Genomic DNA, 23,267 nt, shown 5'->3' on the forward strand with positions numbered 1-23,267 from the left:
CTATATAACCACGTATCTTCTCATATTATTCAACCATCTGCAAAAATATTATTTTAAGCATTTTGGCATATGGTACACTAAATAGTGGACATTTTCTTGCTATTATAAAAATGTTGAGAAGATATTGGCATCAACAGGTATCTTTTAGGCCTTGATTTGAAGAAAATTTAGGGTTATATATATAGAGAGATGAATTGTTCTTCAGACACAATGCAACAATTTATATTTTTATTGATAATTATGTGAGTGGCCATATTATTTATCCTTGCTACCATGGTATATAACTTTTTTTAAATCTTTGATCAATTGACCAATAAAAAATATTCCTTATGATATAGTACTTCATTTTAATTTATTTTATTAGTGCCCCTGAACATTTTGGGTTAATTAGGCATTGGATTTTTTTTTTCCAAATGAAAATTGCTCATGTAAATTACCCAGTTTTACTCTATGTACTTTGTAATCCTTCTGACCAGCTCCCTTCTACCACATATACACCCCTGCCCAGGGGACCACTGCTCAGCTTTCAGTCACTCTAGATTGGTTTTCATTTTATTTGAATTATAAAAGTGGAATCATATGGTATATTTTCTTTTTTATTATGACATCCATTACTCAGATTATCCTGAGATTCTTCTATGTTATAGTATACATTAATAAGTCATTCCTATTTATTACTGGACAGTTTCCCATCATATGGATACTAAGGAACATTATTCACCCATTAACCTGTTAGTAGACATTTTAGGTTGTTTCCAGTTTGGGGTTATTATGAATAAATTTACTATGAACACTCACATGCAAGTCTCACTTGGTATGCTCAATTTTCTTTTTTAAATTTTAATCTTTCTGATATGTGTGTAGTGGTATACCATTGAAGGTTCAAATTTACATTTTCTAATGACTGGTGTCTCTGGGCATCCTTTTATATGGTTGGCTGCCTTTTATATATCTTTTTAGTGAAACATAACATTCATAACTTTTGTCCATTTTAAAGGATTGTTTACAGAGTTTTGATTGCCATACTCTTTGAATATAAGTCCTTTAAAAGGCATAATCATAATTAGTAAATATTTTCTCCCAGTCTTTTCCTGTCCTCTCTTTCTAAATGTCTTTTGAAGAGCAGAACTTCATGGTTTTTATTAAGTCTAATTTATTAATGTGCTCTTTTATGGATCATGCTTTTGATCTTGTAGCTAAGCAATGTTTACCTAACTCAAGGTCACAATAGTATTCCCCTAGAAGATTTATAGCTCAAGATTTTTCATTTAGGCACATGATATATTGTATTAATTTTTGTACATTATAAAAGTACATATTTAAGTTCATTTTGCTGCAAAGAATATAAAACAATTCTAGCACTATTTGGTGAAAGGTTATCCTTTCTCCACTGAATTACTTTTTTATTTCTATCAAAGATCAGTAGCCAATATATCTATCTCTATACTCACTAATCTGCTCCACTGACAAGATAATACTGACAATGACACATTATCTTGATTGCTATAATTTTATAATAATAAGTGAAATTGTGAAGAATTAATGCTTTTGAACTGTGGTGTTGGAGAAGACTCTTGAGAGTCCCTTGCACTGCAAGGAGATCCAACCAGTCCATTCTAAAGGAAATCAGTCCTGGGTGTTCATTGGAAGGACTGATGCTAAAGCTGAAACTCCAATTCTTTGGCTACCTCATGGGAAGAGTTGACTCATTGGAAAAGACTCTGATGCTGGGAGGGATTGGGGGGCAGGAGGAAAAGGGGACGACAGAGGATAAGATGGCTGGATGGCATCACTGACTCAATGGACATGAGTTTGAGTGAACTCCGGAAGTTGGTGACGGACAGGGAAGCCTGGCGTGCTGCAATTCATGGGATCGCAAAGAGTTGGACATGACTGAGCAACTGAACTGAACTGAACTGAACTGAAACCCCCAACTGTAATCTTTCTTTTTTTTTTTTTAATCTTTCTATGACTTTTGCATTTCCATATATATATTTCAGCATTAGTTTGTTAACTCATGAAAAAAAGAATGGTTCTGGGGTTTGGATTATGGCTGCATTGAACCTATAAATCTATTGGGGGAGAATTGATATTTTAACAACATTGAGTCTACTAACCCATGAGCAGGGCATATATTTCCATTTATTTAAATATTATTTAATGTATCTTAATAATAGTCTTCCATCAGTATGTATTCTATAAATGTTAATTAAGTTCAACTTGGTTGATCATACTCTTTGAATCTTTGATATAATAACTGGTTTCATGTTTAATTATTCCCTTAATTATCGAGAAAAGAGGTGTTGAAATCTCTAACTTTGTGGATTTAATCATTTTTCCTTTAATTTCATAACTGTTAGTTTTATGTCAATTTTGGCACTACTATTAGTTAGATAAACATTTAGGAGTGTTACAGGCCCTTTTTGGACCAATCCCATTATGATTATTAAATGACTTTGTTTAACCTAGCATTATTCTTTGCTCTGAGATTCCCCTCCTGAGTGAAGAATTTAATTTTTCTTCCTTTTGCTTCGACCTTGTTTGAGTCTATATTTAATCAATGTTTTCTTAGGCAGCATGTAGTTGGTCTGTCCTTTTATATCCAAACTGAGATAAACTGTGTAAAAATCAGATAACTGTGCTATTTAGACTGTTTACATGGAAGGTAACTATTGATCTAATTTGTTGTTCAGTCACTCAGTCATATCCAGCTCTTTGCGACCCCATGGACTGCAGCACACCAGGCTTCCCTGTCCATCACCATCTCCTGGAGCTTGCTCAAACTCATGTCCATTGAGTTGGTGATGCCATCCAAGCATCTCATCCTCTGTTGTCCCCTTCTCTTCCTGCTTTCAATCTTTCCCAGCATCAGGGTCTTTTCTAATGAGTCAGTTCTTTGCATCAGATAAGCAAAGTATTGGAGTTTCAGCTTCAGCATCAGTCCTTTCAATGAATATTCAGAATTGATTTCCTTTAGGATTGACTGCTTTGATCTTCTTGCAGCCCAAGTGACTCTCAAAAGTCTTATCCAACACCACACCTCAAAAGCATCAATCCTTCAGCCCTCAGCCTTCTCTTGATCCAACTTTCTCATCCATACATGATTACTGGAAAAACTATAGCTTTGACTATATGGATCTTTGTTGGCAAAATAATGTTGCTACTTTTGAATATGCTGTCTAGGTTTGTCATAGCTTTTCTTCCAAAGAGAAATTGATTTGATTATATTTCAATATATTATTTTGTTATTTTGCTTTCTGTTTATCTCTTTGTTTCTTTGCTCACTTTCTCCTATTGTTTACTTTACTTTTTTATTAATTTAATAACTTGTATAAATCAGTTTTACCTGTGTCAATGTATTAACTATAATCCTTTTGTAATTTTAGTGTTTTTTTTACATCATTTACTTATTATTTTCTACCTTCAAAAGATATACTACTTCTCAGATAGTACAAGTAGTTTACTCTAATATTCTATTAAATACAATACTTGAATTCTCTCCAATGTTTGTGTCATTGCTGCTATACAATTTACTTTTATATATAGTGTAAAACCTATATATTGTGCTCAGTCCTTCAGTGATGTCCAACTCGTTGAGACCCCATTGACTGTAGCCTGCCAGGCTCCTCTGTCCATGGAATTTTCCAGGCATGAATACTGGAGTGGGTTGACTTTTCCTTCTCCAAAACTTTATGTTACAAGACTGTTACTTAAACAGCTATTTTTAAAACTGATTTGAATAAAAATTGCACTCCTGTATTTATCTATGTAGCTATTATTTTCTTCCTTCTCTATTTTTTACATGCATCTGAGTGTCCTTCTGGTGTCCTGAAGAGCTGTAAAGTATCTCTTGAAGTGCTCTGCTGGTGACATATTTTATTCAGCCATTGCTTGTCTAAAACTGCCTTTAATTTATTTTTATTTTTAATGGTAATTATCTGGGTATAGAATTCTGAGTTGACAATTTTCTTTTTCTTGCAGAATTTAAAAGATTGTCCCACACTCTTCAAATTTGTGTTGTTTGGGGCAAGACACATTGTATCTCCTTCAGTAGTGTTCGTCTGTAAGTTTCCTGTTTACTTTCCTCTGATGGTTTGGGAATTTTTTATTGCTAACTTTGAACTATCTGATTATGTCAAGCATGCTGCAGTTTTATTCATACTGTGTGTCTGTGTACATTCATGTAGCATACACTTGGATCCATTGAACTCATTGGATCTTCAAGTTTATAGTTGTCATCAAATTTAGAAAATTTCCATCATTATATATTCAAAATTATTTATTGTCTTTCTTTTTCTCTTGAGATTTCAATAGCATCATTTTAGGTTGGTATCATTTTTTTCATGATTCACTAATTCTTACTTGAATTTTTTTGGAGTTACTTTCACTTTTAACTCTGCATTTCATTTTAGTTTCCACTTTTTTTTTTTTTTTTTTTTGAAGCCCAATAATCTTCTATTGGGCAATGTTTATTCTACCAATAGTGTTGTCTAATATATCACCTATCTCAAAATTTTACCTCTAGAAGTTCAGTTTCAGTCTTTCATATATCTTCTTGATCTATACTTATATTTATAAACACACAGACTTTAATAATTATTTTCATGTCTTTGTCTGCTAATCACTGATTTCCATCTATGACACAACTGAATCTGTTTTTGATTGATTTTGCTTCTCATTACATTTTGTATATTCTTACTTATTTTTATTTCTAGTAATCTTTTCTTTCTGGTAATCTTATAGATACCAAGCATAAATTTCACCTTGTGTGGTTCTATTTTGGGGAGGAAAAAAACACATGGGCATCCATGTTACATGCAGTAGTTTCATGCAGACAGATCATTTCCTGTTATTTAAAAAGTTGTTAGATATGGTCAGGACAGTATCAGTCTAGGGTTAATTATTACTAACTACTAGGAAAACCCCTTTTGTGTGAAATCCTTCTTGGAGATAAAACCCAATACCCCAAGAATCATGAGACTTTTCTGGTTTGGTCTATGGGACTAGGCACTACTTCCGGCCTTCACTTCCTATCTGGTGTTCTTTCCCCCAGTCTCACATAGTTCCTTAATCTACATGTGCTGGCCTGCTGAATGCTCAAAGATAACTAACTACATTCAGATGTTCAGAGGTGTCTCTCTCAGTTTGCCAGAATTTGAACTCTTACCATCTGTTTCCAAAGCTCAACTATTGTCTCCTCAATTTACAGATATTGTAAGAATCCTCAGGTCCTTGCATGACTGCACTCCATACTGGAAACCTTCAGGGCAATGAGACTGGGAAAGAGTAAGACTTACTTCCTTTGTTTCCCAGCTCCCATGATCACTGTTCCTTGTTGCCTGATATCCAGGATCTTGTAAACTTGGTGTGTGTGTGTGTGTGTGTGTGTGTGTGTGTGTGTGTGTATGAGTGCACTCAGTCATGTCCGACTGTTTGTGACCCCATGGACTGTAGTCCACCAGCCACCTCTGTCCATGGAATTTTCCAAACAAAGATACTGGAGCAAATTGCCATTTCTGACTCCAGGGGATCTTCCAGATCAGCGATCAAATCCACATTTCTTGTGCCTCCTGCAATGGCTGGTAGATTTTTTACCTGTGCCACCTGGGAAGTCCCTTGCAAACCATACTGAATGGAATTCAGGAAATACATAAACACACTTGTTCAGTAGCTAAGTCATGTCCAACTCTTTGTGATCCCATAAACTGCATCATGCCAGGCTTCTCTGTCCTTTACTATCTCTTGGAGTTTGCTCAAATTCATGTTCATTGAGTTGGTGATTCTATCCAAGCATCTCATTTTCTGCCGACCTCTTCTCCTCCTGCCCTCAATCTTTCCCAGCATCAGGATCTTTTACAATTAGTTGGCTCCTTACATCAGGTGGCCAAAGTATTGGAGTTTCAACATCAGTCCTTTCAATGAATATTCAGGGTTAATTTCCTTTAGGATTGACTGACTTGATCTCCTTTCAGCCCAACACACACTAGTACTTAAAATTCATTATGAATGTTGGTAGGTCACTATGTTAGAAAGTTATAAAAAGAACTGTTCCATTTTCCCCATGTTATTTATGACAGGCACTCACTATATTGTAATTTGGAGGTAGAAGTATACCTAGACATCATTCAATTCAATGACCTTCTATCAAAATTGACCTCAGTGAATCCCAGAAGGTGATTTGCTTTGCCTTAAGTCACATCATTTATAGAACTGCTAAAAACAAACTCTATGATTTCTTATTTGTCTCTAGGGCTTCACAGTGTTTTTTGCAAAGAATAAATATTCTGTAACACTTTGACCAACATTTGGTACCTTCTAAACTGAAACTAAAAGACACTTACTCCTTGGAAGAAAAGTTATGACCAACCTAGATAGCATATTGAAAAGCAGAGACATTACTTTGCCAACAAAGGTTCATCTAGTCAAGACTATGGTTTTTCCAGTGGTCATGTATGGATGTGAGAGTTGGACTGTGAAGAAAGCTGAGCACCAAAGAATTGATGCTTTTGAACTGTAGTGTTGGAAAAGACTCCTGAAAATCCCTTGGACTGTAAGGAGATCCAACCAGTCCATTCTAAAAGAGATCAGCCCTGGGTGTTCTTTGGAAGGAATAATGCTAAAGCTGAACTCCAGTACTTTGGCCACCTCATGCGAAGAGTTAGCTCATTGGAAAAGACTCTGATGCTGGGAGGGCTTGGGGGCAGGAGGAGAAGGGGATGACAGAGGATGAGATGGCTGGATGGCATCACCAATTCGATGGATGTAAGTCTGAGTGAACTCTGGGGGTTGGTGATGGACAGGAAGGCCTGGCATGCTGTGATTCATGGGGTCGCAAGAGCCGGACACGACTGACCAACTGAACTGAACTGAAACTGAATCCAACAGAAGGAAATGAAAAAGTGTACTTGTCAAGATGTAGATTATTACTTTTCCCTCCTTCTTAGAGATTTTCTCTCAAGTTTTCCTTTTATTTCTATCTTCTTTCTCTTTGCTTAAGTGCAGACATTCAACAAGCAGAGGTTAATTCAACAGAAAAAATATAGGACAGGTACCAAATGTTATTTTATTATATTTGCCAATTTCCATTATTATTTCTGTTTCAACCTTTTCCTTGGCAAGTCTGAATTGAAAACAAAATGATAGGTATTCTTTCTGAATAAGGATCAACATCTACCCAGGAGAATAATTGAGACTACGTTTTTAATGTATTGTTTCCACAGTTTTATGACTACAGTAATGTCTTCAGATTGGAAATGAAGTGAGATTTCTGCACTTTCACTGCAGTAAGTAGATAGTATAATCTGATGACTTTTATGCCTTTAACACTGATTAGGAAATTCTTGATCTTAAAAGTAATGGAAGAGAACTGAAGAAACCATCTTAATGATGTTGAGTTTTAGAGAAGATAAAAACTGGTAAAGCAATAACTGAAGAAGTAAATGATCAGTGAAATAACAGTAGTAAGAGTAACTGTAGTAGCATGCTTATATCAATGGATGTTTCACAAAAGAACTATAAATCCAATATTTAATTTGATTCTCATGTCAACTCTAAAAATAAATACCGTTCTCACCTACATTTTATGGACAAGGAACCTGGTGGGGCTGATAGAAATATGTGAACCTGTTAAATTACCACACATGATCTAGCCAAGTTACTTTCACTATTTTTATGAGCCTAAATTTCTTCATTAAAAATATAACAATAAAATGTGATTTATAAATTTGTTTTATGAACAATGATGATTCATGCATGAAACTTCTAAGCAACATATTTTATACATAATGTATCACAAAAACATGGTTATAGGTGATTTTCTTATTGTCATTGACCTAATAGACACTATAAATAAAATTTTTGTGATTTAAAAAGCATGCAATTTTTGCATAATCAAATCATCTCTTATACAAAATATGGGATGGCCAAGAAATCTGTTTGGGTTTTTCCATAATATTTTCATGAAAAAACTCCAACAAACATTTTGGCTTACCCTTTAATACCATTATAGTTGATTTCACCTTCCATTACACTTGTGTGGTATCTTTCAGTTACCAAGAAAAATTAACAGAAGGTAGAAAATAGAAAGATAAATCAACAGAAGGTAAAAAATAAAGCTAAAAGATAGGCAGGGTCTAGCAAGGAATAAACATCATTCTATAAATTCCAGAAAGCAAATATCTTAGTATATTTTGCTATGTAGAAGACAGCTGCTCACTTTCCTTAAGAGCATGAGCTAATAAAATAAAAATCAGCATTTATTGAGTGACCCTTAAAGGCACTATTTTAAGCTTTTGCTTGTTTGAATCATGTATTATTCACAATACATTTATGCTGTTAAATATTACTATTACTGTTTTGCAGATGGGATTATTGAGACTTGCTGGACTGAATAGATGATTTGTGACTCTAATACAAATTTGTAGGACTGCAACAAGCATTGAACATTATTATCATGTTGAATGCACACTAAACATTTTATGGTTTTTAAAATATTTTAAATCTGCATGGAATCAAAGCCTCAGAACCATCAGAGTGATGGACCATATTTCTCTAATATGTTTTGAGATCACCTTTCAAATGGAACAGATTTTAAAACTACAGTTTATATTCTTACAATTGGCAAAATTGAACTCCATGGCATATTGAATTGTTCTCATATCATGAATAGAGGAATTTCCATGATATATTTTTTGTTAATTCTTTTTCTAATATTTTCCTTTCCTCTGAGTATGAAGACAGAGCAGAGAATCACAGGAGTAAAAACAGGTGAGTAGTTTGTATATTTAAGATGAATCATGGAAAATATCACAGAAGAAGTTGCAGTTGAGATGGGCTTTAACTAAGACTATTATTTTCAACATTGAATGCAGAAAATATCTTATTTACTGCTATGTTCTAAGGGCTGGAATAATGCAGGCTTGAGTTACTGGTTATTTGCACAAAAGATTAAATGAAAGGAGACACTAAATATATTGCATTATGTATGCAAAAGACCCTCAGTTAAGTTCAGTTAAGTCATTCAGTCATGTCTGACATTTTGCAACCCCATGGACCGCACCATGACAGGACTTCCTGTCCATCAGCAACTCCCGAAGTTTACCAAAACCCATGTCCACTGAGTCAGTGATCCCATCCAACCATCTCATCCTCTGCAGTCCCCTTCTCCTCATGCTTTCAACCTTTCCCAGCATCAGGATCTTTTCAAATGAGTCAGCTCTTCGGATCAAGTGGCCAAAATATTGGAGTTTCAGCTTCAACATCAGTCCCTCCAATGAACACCCAGGACTGATCTCCTTTAGGATGGACTGGTTGGATCTCCTTGTAGTCCAAGGGACTCTCAAGAATCTGTTCCAACACCGCAGTTCAAAAGCATCAATTCTTTGGCACTCAGCTTTCTTTATAGTCTAACTCTCACATCCATACACGACTGTTGGAAAAACCATAGCCTTGATTAAATGGACTTTGTTGGCAAAGTAATGTCTCTGCTTTTTAATAATATGCTGTTCAGGTTGGTCATAACTTTCCTTCCAAGAAGAAAGTGTCTTTTAATTTCGTGGCTGCCGTCAACATCTTCAGTGATTTTGGAGCCCAGAAAAATAAAATCAGCCACTGTTTCCAGTGTTTCCCCATTTATGTGCCATGAAGTGATGAGACCAGATGCCATGATCTTAGTTTTCTGAATGTTGAGCTTTAAGCCAACTTTTTCACTCTCCACTTTCACTTGCGTCAATAGGCTATTTAGTTCCTCTTCACTTTCTGCCATAAGGGTGGTGTCATCTGCATATCTGAGGTTATTGATATTTCTCCTGGCAATCTTGATTACAGCTTGTGCTTCATCCAGCCCAGCATTTCTCATGATGTACTCTGCACACAAGTTAAATAAGCAGGGTGACAATATATAGTCTTGATGTATTCCTTTTGCTATTTGGAACCAGTCTGTTGTTCCATGTCCAGTTCTAACTGTTGCTTCCTGACCTGCATACAGATTTCTCAAGAGACAAGCCAAGTGGTCTGTTATTCCCATCTCTTAAAATTTTCCACAGTTTATTTGATCCACACAGTCAAAGGCTTTGGCATAGTCAATAAAGCAGAAATAGATGTTTTTTCTGGAACTCTCTTGCTTTATCAATGATCCAGAAGATGTTGGCAATTTGATCTTTCCTTCCTTCGCCTTTTCTAAAACCATCTTGAACATATGGAAGTTCATGGTTCACATATTGCTGAAGCCTAGCTTTAGAGTATTTTGAGCCTAGCTTTACTAGCATGTGATATGAGTGCAATTGTGCAGTAGTTTGAGCATTCTTTGGCATTGCCTTTCTTTGGGATTAGGATGAAAACTGCCATTTTCCAGTCCTGTGGCCACTGCTGAGTCTTCCAAATTTGCTGGCATGTTGAGTGCAGCACTTTCACAGCATCATCTTTCAGGATTTGAAATAGCTCCACTGGAATTCCATCACCTCCACTAGCTTTGTTCATAGTGATGCTTCCTAAGACCCACTTGACTTCATATTCCAGGATGTCTGTCTCTAGGTGAGTGATCACACCATCATGATTATCTGGGTCATGAAGATCTTTTTTGTACTGTTCTTCTGTGTATTCTTACCACCTCTTCTTAATATCTGCTGCTTCTGTTAGGTCCATACCATTTCTGTCCTTTATTGAGCCTACTAAAGACTATAACAGATTCTTGAATGATTTTAGTAAAATTTGAATCTGAATAATACATTAAGATATAGCTTTAATTTTTTTTTCAGTAATTCAAGTGTCACAATGAAATGTGATGAAATCAATTTTTTTTTTAATCAGACCAATGATTTTACTTCTGAAGTTAAGTTATTATTCTTACCTGGAGTCAGCACTCATGGAGTGTCTTTGCTATCCAGTAGCTTTCAGCTTTAGCATCTGTGAACTTCAAGATCTTTAAAGATGTGAGTCCTTTGGGAGCAGAAAGCATGATTTAGTCAATACACTATACTCAGTGCCTAGTGTATGTCTCAGTATTCTTGCCTGGAGAATCCCAGGAACAGAGGAGCCTGGTGGGCTGCTGTCCATGGGTTCCCACAGAGACAGATACACCTGAAGTGACTTAGTATGCATGCATGCATTGGAAAAAGAAATGGCAACCCACTCCAGTATTCTTGCCTGGAGAATCCCAGGGACAGAGGAGCCTGGTGGGCTGCCATCTATGGGGTCGCACAAAGTCAGACATGACTGAAGCGACTTAGCAGCAGCGTATGTCTTGGCATAAAAAAGGAACTCAGTACACATTCCATGAATAAATGAATATATCTGAGCTTGAATCCCCAGTGCAATACGAGATTTGCTTTCAGGTCATTAATCCAGCCGTAGGAACAAAACTCAATAGAAATTCTATGGGAAAGGTGCTATGTTAGGTATTGGAATCCACCAAAAAAATATGAAGGGTATGTGAAGGACATAGGTGTGAGAAAAACAGTCACAAGTAAAATGAAAAAATAGTTCAAGGTACAATAAATGAAATTCTATACAGGTGTTGACTACATTTCTTCTCCCACTTGATTTGCATTATTTTAGCATTTACTGTGACTTTTTATATTTAGAGGTAAAAAATAATACATAATTGAGTTCCAGAATCATATTCTATATAAAATACATAGTATAATTGCCTAATGAAAGTTTAACAGTGATGACTTGAGTATCTTTAGAAATTCAACAGTTAGTGACATATGGAATGAATACTCCATAAATAAAAACGTATTTCAATACCAATAATGAGAGAAAACTTAGCAAAAGAGAACACAAATCTCCTTCTGTTAGTGCTTCCAGGAGTGATATGTACTGTTCTCTTATAAATCTCAGTCAACATATAATTAATGCAACAGTTTAGAACTGAAGAGAAAAACCAAGGTGTATTTCTACTTTCCCATGTAAAACTGTCATAATGATATTGAGTGAAAATCAGCACCTCTATTTCAATTTATTTAGCTGTAAAAGCCAATTGATCCCTTTTCCACTTCCACAGGCTCATCATTTCCCATTCCATGTTGGATAGCAACTTAATCTAAATCATTGGTCTGATTGCCATTTAAGAAAGTAGGGAGAAATCCTGAGGAAGGTTCATGCTGTTCTATAAAGCAGAGCTCTCTGCATTATCTGTAAGTAGGTGGAGAGGACTAGCCTTTAACAGGAAGAAGTGAGCCACTTCTGCGACTAGGAGGGCTCATTAGAATGTTGGGTTGAAAGATCCTTCAGCGCATTAACTTAGAGTTGCCCACTCTGGGTCTCTCACGGCCCTCGATCTTAGTGTAGTAGACTTTTCTGGGTTGACAATTTAATCTTTTCTGGTGTCACACTTATAATTAAGCTCAGCTAATGCCCATTTGTGTTTACACTTTGGAAATTTTATAGTTGATTATTCTACTGATATGTTTATTTTGATTTGTCTGTTTTACTAGTTTTATGTATTATGAATATTTAAATACTACACAGACTTGCATATATACTATTATAGAATAGAATCTTAATATATATAACACAACATAGAGGCAAATATTCTTAACATATATGATGTCATATAATATATATATTAAGATACTTAATTTTTACTATTTTAAAATGTTTTTAGTATTAAAAATAATAACAAATTACCACCTATATTCCATTTCCCACTTCCACTTTGCACTTTGGCTTTTACTTTTATTTATAATTTTATTTGAATAAAAAACCTTCATTATTAATGTTTAGCTATGTTAGCTTTTTCCTTTATAATTTCTTCCCTTGATGCCAGTATTTTAGGAAAGCAACTTATTAAGTCAACGTTTTTATTTTAATGTAATGCCACTCGTAATAAATTTGGAAAATACATAGTGATAAGAAAAAAATCCACATCCTACACTTGTAAACCATCACTGGACATATTTTAGCATATTTATGTCCCACATTCATACTATGTCTATTTTTCTGCATGTTTGAAATAATACCAAGGACCCACTTTTCTCTTTCACTGTTTTTCTCTTAGCATTTTCTCATGTTATAAATACTGTCTGTTTGCTACCGAAATCAGGGAACTCATTAGGACTATTGCTGGAAATTTAGCTTACTTTTATTTTTCCCTACTATAAATAATGATACAATCAACGTCTCCATATATAGTCTTTTATTTCTCAGACTATGGGTCATTTAGGGATTCCCAGGTGGCACAATGGTAAAGAATCTGCCTGCCAATGAAGGGGACACAGGAGACACAGATTCAATTCCTGGGTTTGGAAGATCCGCTGGAGTAGGAAATGGCACCCCTCTCCAGTATTCTTGCCTGGAAAATTCCACAGACAGAGAAGACTGGCTGGCTACAGTTCATGCCGTCACTAAGAGACAGACATGACTGAGCACAGCACACATATACACACACATGGATCATTTCCATAGGAAAAATTCAGACAAATGGAATTCTGATTCAAAAAACATGAAGTATTTAAGAAATGCAAAACCAATACAGTATTGTAAAGTGAAAAAAAAAAAGACATTAAAAAAAAAAGAAATGTAATGCATATTGGCAAATTTCTCTAGCAGTATTTCCTCCCTCCACAATTGTAAGTCCTCACACAGTTCCCAACAGAAGAATCTATTGCTTTTGGTGGCCATAGTTTGTCCTTTGGACCATACACACACACACACACACAGAGTCAACTCTTATCCATGTTTTTAGTGGAAATTATAGTGATATTTGCCTCCTTTGGGTTATAGTTCAAGGTAAAGAAAAAGTAAATTGTGGTTTATGAGTTATTGATTGGAAGCAGGGTATAATTCGTCAAAGGAGTCATTGGCCTGAAATATCAGCAACTGTACAAACACATATGCCTCCATCACAGACGTTGCTCATGTTCTGTTATGGAAACACAAAGCCTTATTGATTGCATTCTCAAATTAAAGCTCAGCTTGATGGTTGCAAACATACCATTGCCTATAATACTTTTATTTTTGAGACTTGTGCAACTGTAGCAGTTCAGAAAATCAATGTGTGGGACCCAGTTAGACTGACCTTTAAGAAATAAAAATAACTTTTTTTTTTCTCCCTTTTGATCCTCATGTAATTTTAGCCTTACTCTGCTATGGTCTTATGATCCCATGGTACTTAGAAATTTTCACAAATTTTCTAGAAATTAGGTAGTTTTTGGTGAAGATGACTTGATTGAGACAGAGGGAGAAACAGACATTTATACATGTCCTGATTTGTTCAGGTTCTTCTTTTTGTTAACAGTCTTATCAAAGCCACCTCATGGTGGTAATGTCTGATGCATATTTGTGGATGTCTAAACTCTTCAGTGGACTTCCCAGGTAGTGCTTGCAGTAAAGAACCTACCTGCCAATGCAAGAGACAAGAGATGCTTCCTTGGTGGCTCAGATGGTAAAGAATCCACCTGCAATGTGGGAAACCTGGGTTCGATCCCTGGGTTGGAAAGATCCCCTGGAGAAGGGAACAGCTACCCACTCCAGTATTCTTGCCTACAGAATTCCATGGATAGAGGAGACTTGCAGGCTCTAGTACATGGGGTCACAAAGAACTGGACACAAGTGAGTGACTTTCACTACACTCAAAAACTCCTCAGTGGACTTCCCAGGTGGCACTAATAGTAAAGCACCTACTTGCCAATGCAAGCGATGTAAGAGATGCAGATTTGATCACTGCATCGAACCAGAGTATCCAAAAGATACCCTGGAGGAGGGCACGACAACACACTTTAGTCTTCTTGCCTGGAGAATCCCATGGACAGAGGAGCCTGGAAGGCTAAAGTCCATGGAGTCACAAAGAGTTGAACATGACTGAAGCAATTTAGGAGGCATGAACACAAACCCCTCAGTATTTGCATAGGTAAAGGAGATCCAACCAGTCCATTCTAAAGGAGATCAGCCCTAAGTGCTAAAGCTGAAGCTCCAGTACCTTGGCCACCTCATGCGAAGAGTTGACTCATTGGAAAAGACTCTGATGCTGGGAGGGATTGGGGGCAGGAGGGGAAGGAGACGACAGAGGATGAGATGGCTGGATGACATCACCAACTCGATGGACGTGAGTTTGAGTGAACTCCAGGAGTTGGTGACGGACAGGGAGGCCTGGAGTGCTGCAATTCATGGGGTCACAAAGAGTCGGACACGACTGAGGGACTGAATTGAACTGAACTGAATTAATGGTTCAATGCAGAGAAACTCTGTGAGTTATCAACTGATGCATATTTATTTTTCTTTGTTTTATTCTGCTCCATATTCTGGAAGGTTGTGTTGATGGATTTAGATATGGCACCTCAGGATCTAAGGTCAAATTAAAAAGGTTGAGATTATTTTCAGATGACATAAAATATACATTGTTGTTGTTGTTATTGTTCAGTCACTCAGTCATGTCTGACTTTTTGCAAGTTCATGGACTGCAGCACCCCAGACTTCCCTGTATATCACCAGCTCTTGGAGCTTGCTCAAATTCATGTCCAGCAAGTCGATGATGCCATCCCACTATCTCATCCTCTGTCATCCCCTTCTCCTCCTGCCCTCAATCTTTCCCAGCATCAGAGTATGTTCCAGTGATTCAGTTCTTCACATCAGGTGACTAAAGTATTGGACCTTCAGCTTCAGCATCAGTATTCCCAATAAATATGAAGGACTGATTTCCTTTAGAATGGACTGGTTTGATCTCCTTGCAGTCCAAGGAACTCTCAAGAGTCTTCTCCAACACCACAGTTCAAAAGCATCAATTCTTCTCTGCACAACTTTCTTTATGGTCCAACCTTTATATCCATACATGACTACTGGAAAAACCATAACTTTGACTAGACAGACTTTTGTTGGCAAAGTAATATCTCTGCTTTTTAATATGCTGTCTGGGTTGGTCATAGCTTTTCTTAGAAGGAGCAAGCGTCTGTTAATTTCATATCGCAGTCACCATCTGCAGTGATTTTGGAGCCGAAGAAAATAAAATCTGTCACTATTTTCATTGTTTCCCCATCTATTTGCCATAAGGTGATGGGACTGGATGCCATGATCTTCCTTTTATAAATGTTGAGTTTTAAGTCAGCTTTTTCACTCCCACTATCATATTCATCAAGAGACTCTTTAGTTCCTCTTCACTTTCTGCCATAAGGTGGTGTTATCTACATAACTGAGATTATTGATATTTCTCCCAGAAATCTTGATTCCGGTTTGTGCTTTATCCAGCCCAGCATTTCTCATGATGTATTCTGCATATATGTTAATAAGCAGAGTGACAATATACAGCCTTGACGTATATATTTCCCTAATTGGAACCAGTCCATTGTTCTGTGTCTGGTTGCTTCTTGACCTGCATACAGGTTTCTCAGGGGGGAGCTAAGGTGGTCTGGTGTTCCCGTCTGTTGAAGAATTTTCCAGTTTGTTGTGATCCACATATCAAAGACTTTAGCATAGTCAATGAAGCAGAAGTAGACTTTTTTTCTTTTTTTGTGGGACTCTCTTGCTTTTTTGATGATCCAACAGATGGTGGTAACTTGATCTCTGGTTCCTCTGTCTTCCCTAAATCCAGCTTGAACATCTAGAAGTTCTCAGGTCACGTACTGTTGAAACCTGGCTTGGAGAATTTTGAGCATTACTCTACTAGTGTGTGTGTGCATGCTCTTGAGAAATCTGTATGCAGGTCAGGAAGCAACAGTTAGAACTGGACATGGAACAATAGACTGGTTCCAAATAGCAAAAGGAGTGTGTCAAGGCTGTATACTGTCACCCTGCTTATTTAAGTTCTATGCAGAGTACATCATGAGAAATGCTGCGCTGGAAGAAGCACAAGCTGGAATCAAGATTTCCGGGAAAAATATCAATAACCTCAGATATGCAGATGACACCACCCTTATGGCAGAAAGTGAGGAGGAACTGAAAAGCCTCTTGATGAAAGTGAAAGAGGAGAGTGAAAAAGTTGGCTTAAAGCTCAACATTCAGAAAACAAAGATCATGGCATCTGGTCCCATCATTTCATGGGAAATAGATGGAGAAACAGTGGAAACACTGTCAGACTTTATTTTTTGGGGCTCCAAAATCACTGCAGATGGTGACTGCAGCCATGGAATTAAAAGACGCTTACTCCTTGGAAGAAAAGTTATGACCAACCTAGATAGCAAAATGAAAAGTAGAGACATTACTTTGCCAACAAAGGTCCATCTAGTCAAGGCTATGGTTTTTCCAGTAGTCATGTATGGATGTGAGAGTTGGACTGTGAAGAAAGCTGACTGCCAAAGAACTGATGCTTTTGAACTGTGGTGTTGGAGAAGACTCTTGAGAGTCCCTTGGACTGCAAGGAGATCCAATCAGTCCATTCTGAAGATCGGTCCTGGGTGTTCTTTGGAAGGAATGATGCTAAAGCTGAAACTCCAGTACTTTGGCCACCTCATGCAAAGAGTTGACTCACTGGAAAAGACTCTGATACTGGGAGGGATTGGGTGCAGGAGGAGAAGGGGACGACAGAGGATGAGATGGCTGGATCACTGACTCGATGGATATGAGTCTGAGTGAACTCTGGGAGTTGGAGATAGACAGGGAGGCCTGGTGTGCTGTGATTCATGCAGTCGCAAAGAGTTGGACACTACTGAGCGACTGAACTGAACTGAACTGAACTGAACTGTGTGCATGCTAAGTCGCTTCAGTTGTGTCCAACTCTGTGCGACCTTATGGACAGTAGCATGCGGGCTCCTCTGTCCATGGGATTCTCTAGGCAAGAATACTGGAGTAAGTTGCCATTTCCTACTCCAAATAGTGTGTGAAATGAGTACAGTTCTGTGGCAGTTTGAACATTCTTTGTCATTGCTTTTCTTTAGGATTGGAAAGAAAACTGACATTTTCCAGTCCTATGGCCACTGCTGAGGTTTCCAAATTTGCTGGCATATTGAGTGCAGCACTTTCACAGCATCATCTTTGAGGATTTGAAATAGCTCAGCTGGAATTCCACCACCTCCACTAGCTTTGTTCATAGTAATGCTTCCTAAGGCCCACAACTTTACACTTCAAGATGTCAGGCTCTAGCTGAGTGATCATGCCATTGTGGTTATTTGGGTCATTAAGATTTCTTTATATAGTTCTGTGTATTCTTGCCACTTCTTCTTAATAACTTCTGCTTCTGTTAGGTCCATAGCATTTGTGTCCTTTATTTTTACCATCTTTGCATGAAATGTTCCCTTGTTATCATCTGTCTAATTTTCTTGAAGAGATCTTTAGTCTTTGCCATTCTACTGTTTTCCTCTGTTTTTTGCATTATTCAGGTAAGAAGGCTTTCTTATCTCTCCTTGCTAGTCTTTAGAACTCTGCATTCATATGGGTATAACTTTCCTCTCCTCCTTTGGTTTTCACGTCTCTTCTTTTCTCAGCTATTTTTAAGGTCAAAGATGCCCAGATTTCTTCAAAAGAAACACATTCTGCATTGGTAGTGTACACAACTTTTTCAAATTTAAGGTCTATAAAATTTTCCTCATTGGCTAAGTGTCCCTAGTCATGGCTGTTGTGAAGGAAAGCAGATGATAAAAAGGAGAGGCAGCCTGGAGAATTATGCCATGTGGGGATTATTAAGATCATCAGTGTCATGAGGATAGAGAAAATGATGCTTGAAAATACCTCAGTACCTCTCGGAGTCCCCTGTCCTCTGTCTTTTCATGTGTCTGGGTATTTGTGTGTGTGTGTGTGTGTGTGTGTGTGTGTGCGGTAATAGCACTTTACAAGAGATCTACTGTCTTACATCTTGAAGAGCACAATTCCATATTGCTAACTATAGAAACCATGTTGTAAAACTGATCCCTAAAATCTACTCATCTCTCCTTTCTTTTAATTATTTAGCAATTTATTTGGAACACATACACAGAGAACTTGCCTCAAATGGGGGGCTGTGCTGTCTCCATTCTCAGAATCCAGCAGAAGCATACACATGAGTGAACAAGAGCAATTCACTGAATCAAGTCTTGAGTTGGGGTGTGTCCACAATGCTGGGTCCCTAGAGAAAAGAGACCAGACTAACACAGCTGAAAAAAGTCCTCTAGCAGAAGAGTCAAGGTTTATTGAATTGAACCTTGAAAGCTGTGAAGAAGCTGAATCTGCTAAGAAGATGGAAAAATAAGATCAGGCAGAGGGAGAACTGGTTTTCCAGCAGGTTCTTAGAGAAGTTTGAAGGTCATTTGACTGGAGGAAAGGTCACATGGAGTGAGTATATCAATGGAACAAGATTAAGGAAAGTCTTTTATGACATGTAAGAGCTTGGAACTTCTTTTTTTTCTGTAGCAAAACCACATGATTTATATTATTCGCTTTGAATCTATTCTTGAATAGAAGTCAGTTTGAGTCAGACCACTTAACATTTCTGAAAACCTTTAATGACTTCCATTTCACTCAAAATTAAGTCCAGCTAAAAAATGGTTTGTGGAACACTGTAGCCTTCCCATTTGTCCCTCTCATCTTCTAGACTGCCCTCGCATTTACTCTAATTCAGCTCCAAGGCCCTTTCTCTAATACTCCCCTAGCCTGGAAGTCTTGGTCCCCTAAATCCACCCCACCTGCTCACTGTCTATCCCTAGTCCTTTGCTTGAAGCATCACCCAGCTTTTGCAGAGCACTCTACTTAACGATGACTGGTATCTTTAGCACAGAAGCCCTTTCTCCCTCATCAGCTTTACTTTTTATCATGGAACTTACTGCTATCACAGTATTGTACATATTATTCATTTATAGTCCTCCATCAGAATCCGTGGGGGAATTTCCAGGATCTGCTGTGGAAATCTGCAGCTTCCCAAGCCCTGCAGATGGCCCTTCTAAACCATGGGTTCAACATCTATGCATTCAACCAACCTAAGATGGTAAACATAGTATGTCCCTAGTGTATAACTCACAGATAGAAGGCAGACTTTCTGGCTCCTCTCTTTAAAATGTAAGTTCCATAAGGCAGATATTCTCATCTGTTATATTTATTCATGTAACATTGGCTTCTGCTTCAGTTCAGTTCAGTTCAGTCACTCAGTTGTGTCTGACTCTTTGTGACCCCATGGAATGCAGCACACCAGGCTTCCTTGTCCATCACCAACTCCCAGAGCTTGCTCCTGGTTACTGGTCAGTGAATATCTCTGGATGAATAAATGTCACTCTTCCGTAAACCCTAGTGCATAAAAATAAATTTAAGGTTTTATTGTGTACTATTTTATTCATAAAAAGTTAACTTTTATATAAAACATAGAATAATTATTGCTACCCCTGCTTTCTTTTGATTTCTATTCATATGCAGTATCTTTTCTCAGCCCCTCAGTTTCATTCTGTATGTATCCCTAGGTCTGAGGTGAAAGTGAAAGTGACTCAGTTGTGTCTGATTCTTTGCAACCCCATGGGCTATTCAGTCCATGGAATTCTCCAGGCCAGAACACTGGAGTAGGTAGCTGATCTCTTCTCCAGGGGATCTTCTCAACCCAGGGATCAAACCCAGGTCTCTTGCATCGCAGGCAGATTCTTTACCAGCTAAGCTACAACAAAAGCCCAAGAATACCAGAGTGGGTAGCCTACCCCTTCTCCAGTGGATCTTCCTGACTCAGGAATTAAACTGGGGTCTCCTGCATTGCAGGCAATTCTTTACCAACTGAGCTATCGGGAAAGCCCATTAGGTCCGAGATGGGTCTCTTATAAAGCAATTATCTTCCAATCAAAAAAAAAAAAGTAAAAACAAACAAACATATTAATAGTATGAGGGTTTATTTCCCAATCATTTTTAAAAAGGCAGCTTGAAAATTGTAAGATACCTGACACCACTATATCTCCTACCATGTGGCTTAAAACAAGCAGTTGACTCACTGGAGTTAATTTTCCACATCTTTGGCATGAGGGGGATAGATAGCCAAATTTGAAGGTCTTTTGCAGCTCTTATTTGCTGTGTATTTCCTTTGTTAACTGGCGAGCTGATCAAGTTCATCCTATCTCAGAATTCCATCACTGGATAGAAGGTATCATTGATGACAATGGAGCCTTTGAGATTACTCACTGGGGTCCTTAAGTAAGTGACTACAATTTTGCTACCTAAAGTAATAGAAAGGTGTAAAAGAGATTTTAAAAATATAAAAATTGTAAGATGTCTTTCTTTTTGTACTTCTCACTTACTATACTGTCTTATCCTGATACGGCCAAGCTACTATTTGAAGAAGAAAACTATGTGACCAGGAGACTGGTTCATAAATCTTTCTCTTAGGCTTTACTCATTCTAAGACCTTGGTAAGAATCACACCCACTTTTGGCTTCACAGTATAGCAGATATAGTACCATAATGCCTGGGAGGTCATCTTTTTGGAGAGATGATTAGAGTTTGGGAAGCCTGAGAAGAATCAGAGAGAGACCCTAGAGAAATGAGGTCTAGAGATTATGATTTTTGCTATAACTGATGGGAAGAGAAACCCCAATGCTTCCTTTTCTTTTGAACACAGTTGGAAACAAAAGTTCCAAAGAACAAGGTGAGGGAAAAAAAAACAAAAACAAGCTTTTTAAAACTTGACCTCAAATCTAGACCTTGTGCTAAAGAAAGAAATGATATTCTCAATAACAAAACATAGTTCAGAACTATTTCTCCCGGTAGAAAACTAATAGACCCTAGCAGCTGCAGATCAGATAGTAATAAATAACATTATTATTCCATGAGCTTAAACAATACACAAATTAAGCCCAAAGGTAGAAAGCGGGTCAAGTTATCTGGGATTATGGATTTAGAATTTAAGTAACAGTTAACACCATTATATTTGCTTCCATCAACAGGACAGTCTTTATTCATAGGTAATAACAGTAATAAAATTAACACTTGTTGCTCAAGTGAGTACTACTTTTGTGCCCAGATAATAAATATTTTACTTAGTTTAGTTTTGTTTACGTGTGTGTGTGAAGTCGCTCAGCCGTGTCCGATTCTTTGCAACCCCGTGGACTGTAGCCCACCAGGCTCCTCTGTCCATGGAATTCTCCAGGCAAGAGTACTGGGGTGGGTTGCCATTTCCTTCTCCCGGGGATCTTCCCGACCCAGGGATCGAACCCAGGTCTCCTGCATTGCAGGCAGACGCTTTATCCTCTGAGCCACCAGGGAAGCTGCACAGTTTAGTTCAAATGCAAACAAATATTTTCTATAGTCAGATAGCAAATATTTTATTATTTGTAGGCAAATAAAATCAGTCTTCATCACAAGAATCCAACTCTGCAGATTGTAGACATGTTAAAAAGTGAGTGTTCCAATACAAATATATATACAAAGAAAGCAGTGGCAAGATTTAGCCACAGCTTCCTTTGTGGCTCAGAGGTTAAAGCATCTGCCTGAAATGCAGGAGACCCGGGTTCGATCCCTGGGTTGGGAAGATCCCCTGGAGAAGGAAATGGCGACCCACTCCAGTACTCTTGCCTGGAGAATCCCATGGAGGGAGGAGCCTGGTAGGCTACAGTCCATGGGATCGCAAAGACTCAGACACGACTGAGCGACTTGACTTGACTTTACTTTACTACTACAATTTATGACCTTCAGTTTAGTTCATTTGACAGCTATAACACCTCGGAAGTATTATTCTTAACCCTGGTCTATTGATCAGGAAAATAATGCTCAACTAGGACCAATAAGTTGCCTGGGATGTAGAAGGACTTGTGTTCTAGTATTTGTCAACTTAATCGCAATCTCTTGCTCTTTTCCATACAGTGCATTTTTTACTTATTTGTGACCCATAAAGTTGTCCTTCTTGCTTTCTATGTACCCTTCCACCCTAGGAACAATTGGCATTAGAAGACACATTGGTTCCTTCAGTTTTCGTTCAACCCCAAGCTTCAGTGGTGAATATGTGCCCTCTGTTTCTCAAATACAGGTGCTGCTCCAGTTCATAAAGATGTTTGCTGGTTCTGCCTTTTCCTCCTGTCTCTCTTGTTCTGCCTCTTGAAAACCTGCTTATAAGGGCCTTATTTAAATATTAAACTCAATTTGTCAATGCTACCATCTTTCCTTGCATAGTTCTGAATTACAAGGGAGTAGGTTTGAAACCAAGGGTTTACACATTGACTACTACTCAACTCTGAAATTTCTTCCTGTTGAGAAAAAAAAATGTATCATGTTGTAAAGTTAAATCTTGACCAAAGTGGGCAAAGGAATGATAGGAAAGGCAATATTTTTGGAGGGAATGGTGGCTCAGTGGTAAAGAATCCACCAGCCAATGCAGAACGTTCAGGAGACACGTGTTCAATCCCTCGGTCGGGAAGATCCCCTGGAGTAGGAAATGGAAACCTACTCCAATATTCTTGCCTGGAAGA

At 37.7% G+C, this 23,267-nt stretch overlaps 1 non-coding gene across 1 annotated transcript; it reads left to right on the top strand.

Annotated features, from left to right (window-relative positions):
* The first annotated feature begins 22,261 nt into the window (after positions 1 to 22,261).
* Positions 22,262 to 22,333, top strand: TRNAF-GAA (transfer RNA phenylalanine (anticodon GAA)). The gene has a single exon. It is a non-coding gene; the product is annotated as a tRNA-Phe (tRNA).
* Positions 22,334 to 23,267: the final 934 nt, after the last annotated feature.

Source organism: Budorcas taxicolor, chromosome 6 (genome assembly GCF_023091745.1).
Source record: "Budorcas taxicolor isolate Tak-1 chromosome 6, Takin1.1, whole genome shotgun sequence".
Taxonomy (NCBI): Eukaryota; Metazoa; Chordata; class Mammalia; order Artiodactyla; family Bovidae; genus Budorcas; species Budorcas taxicolor.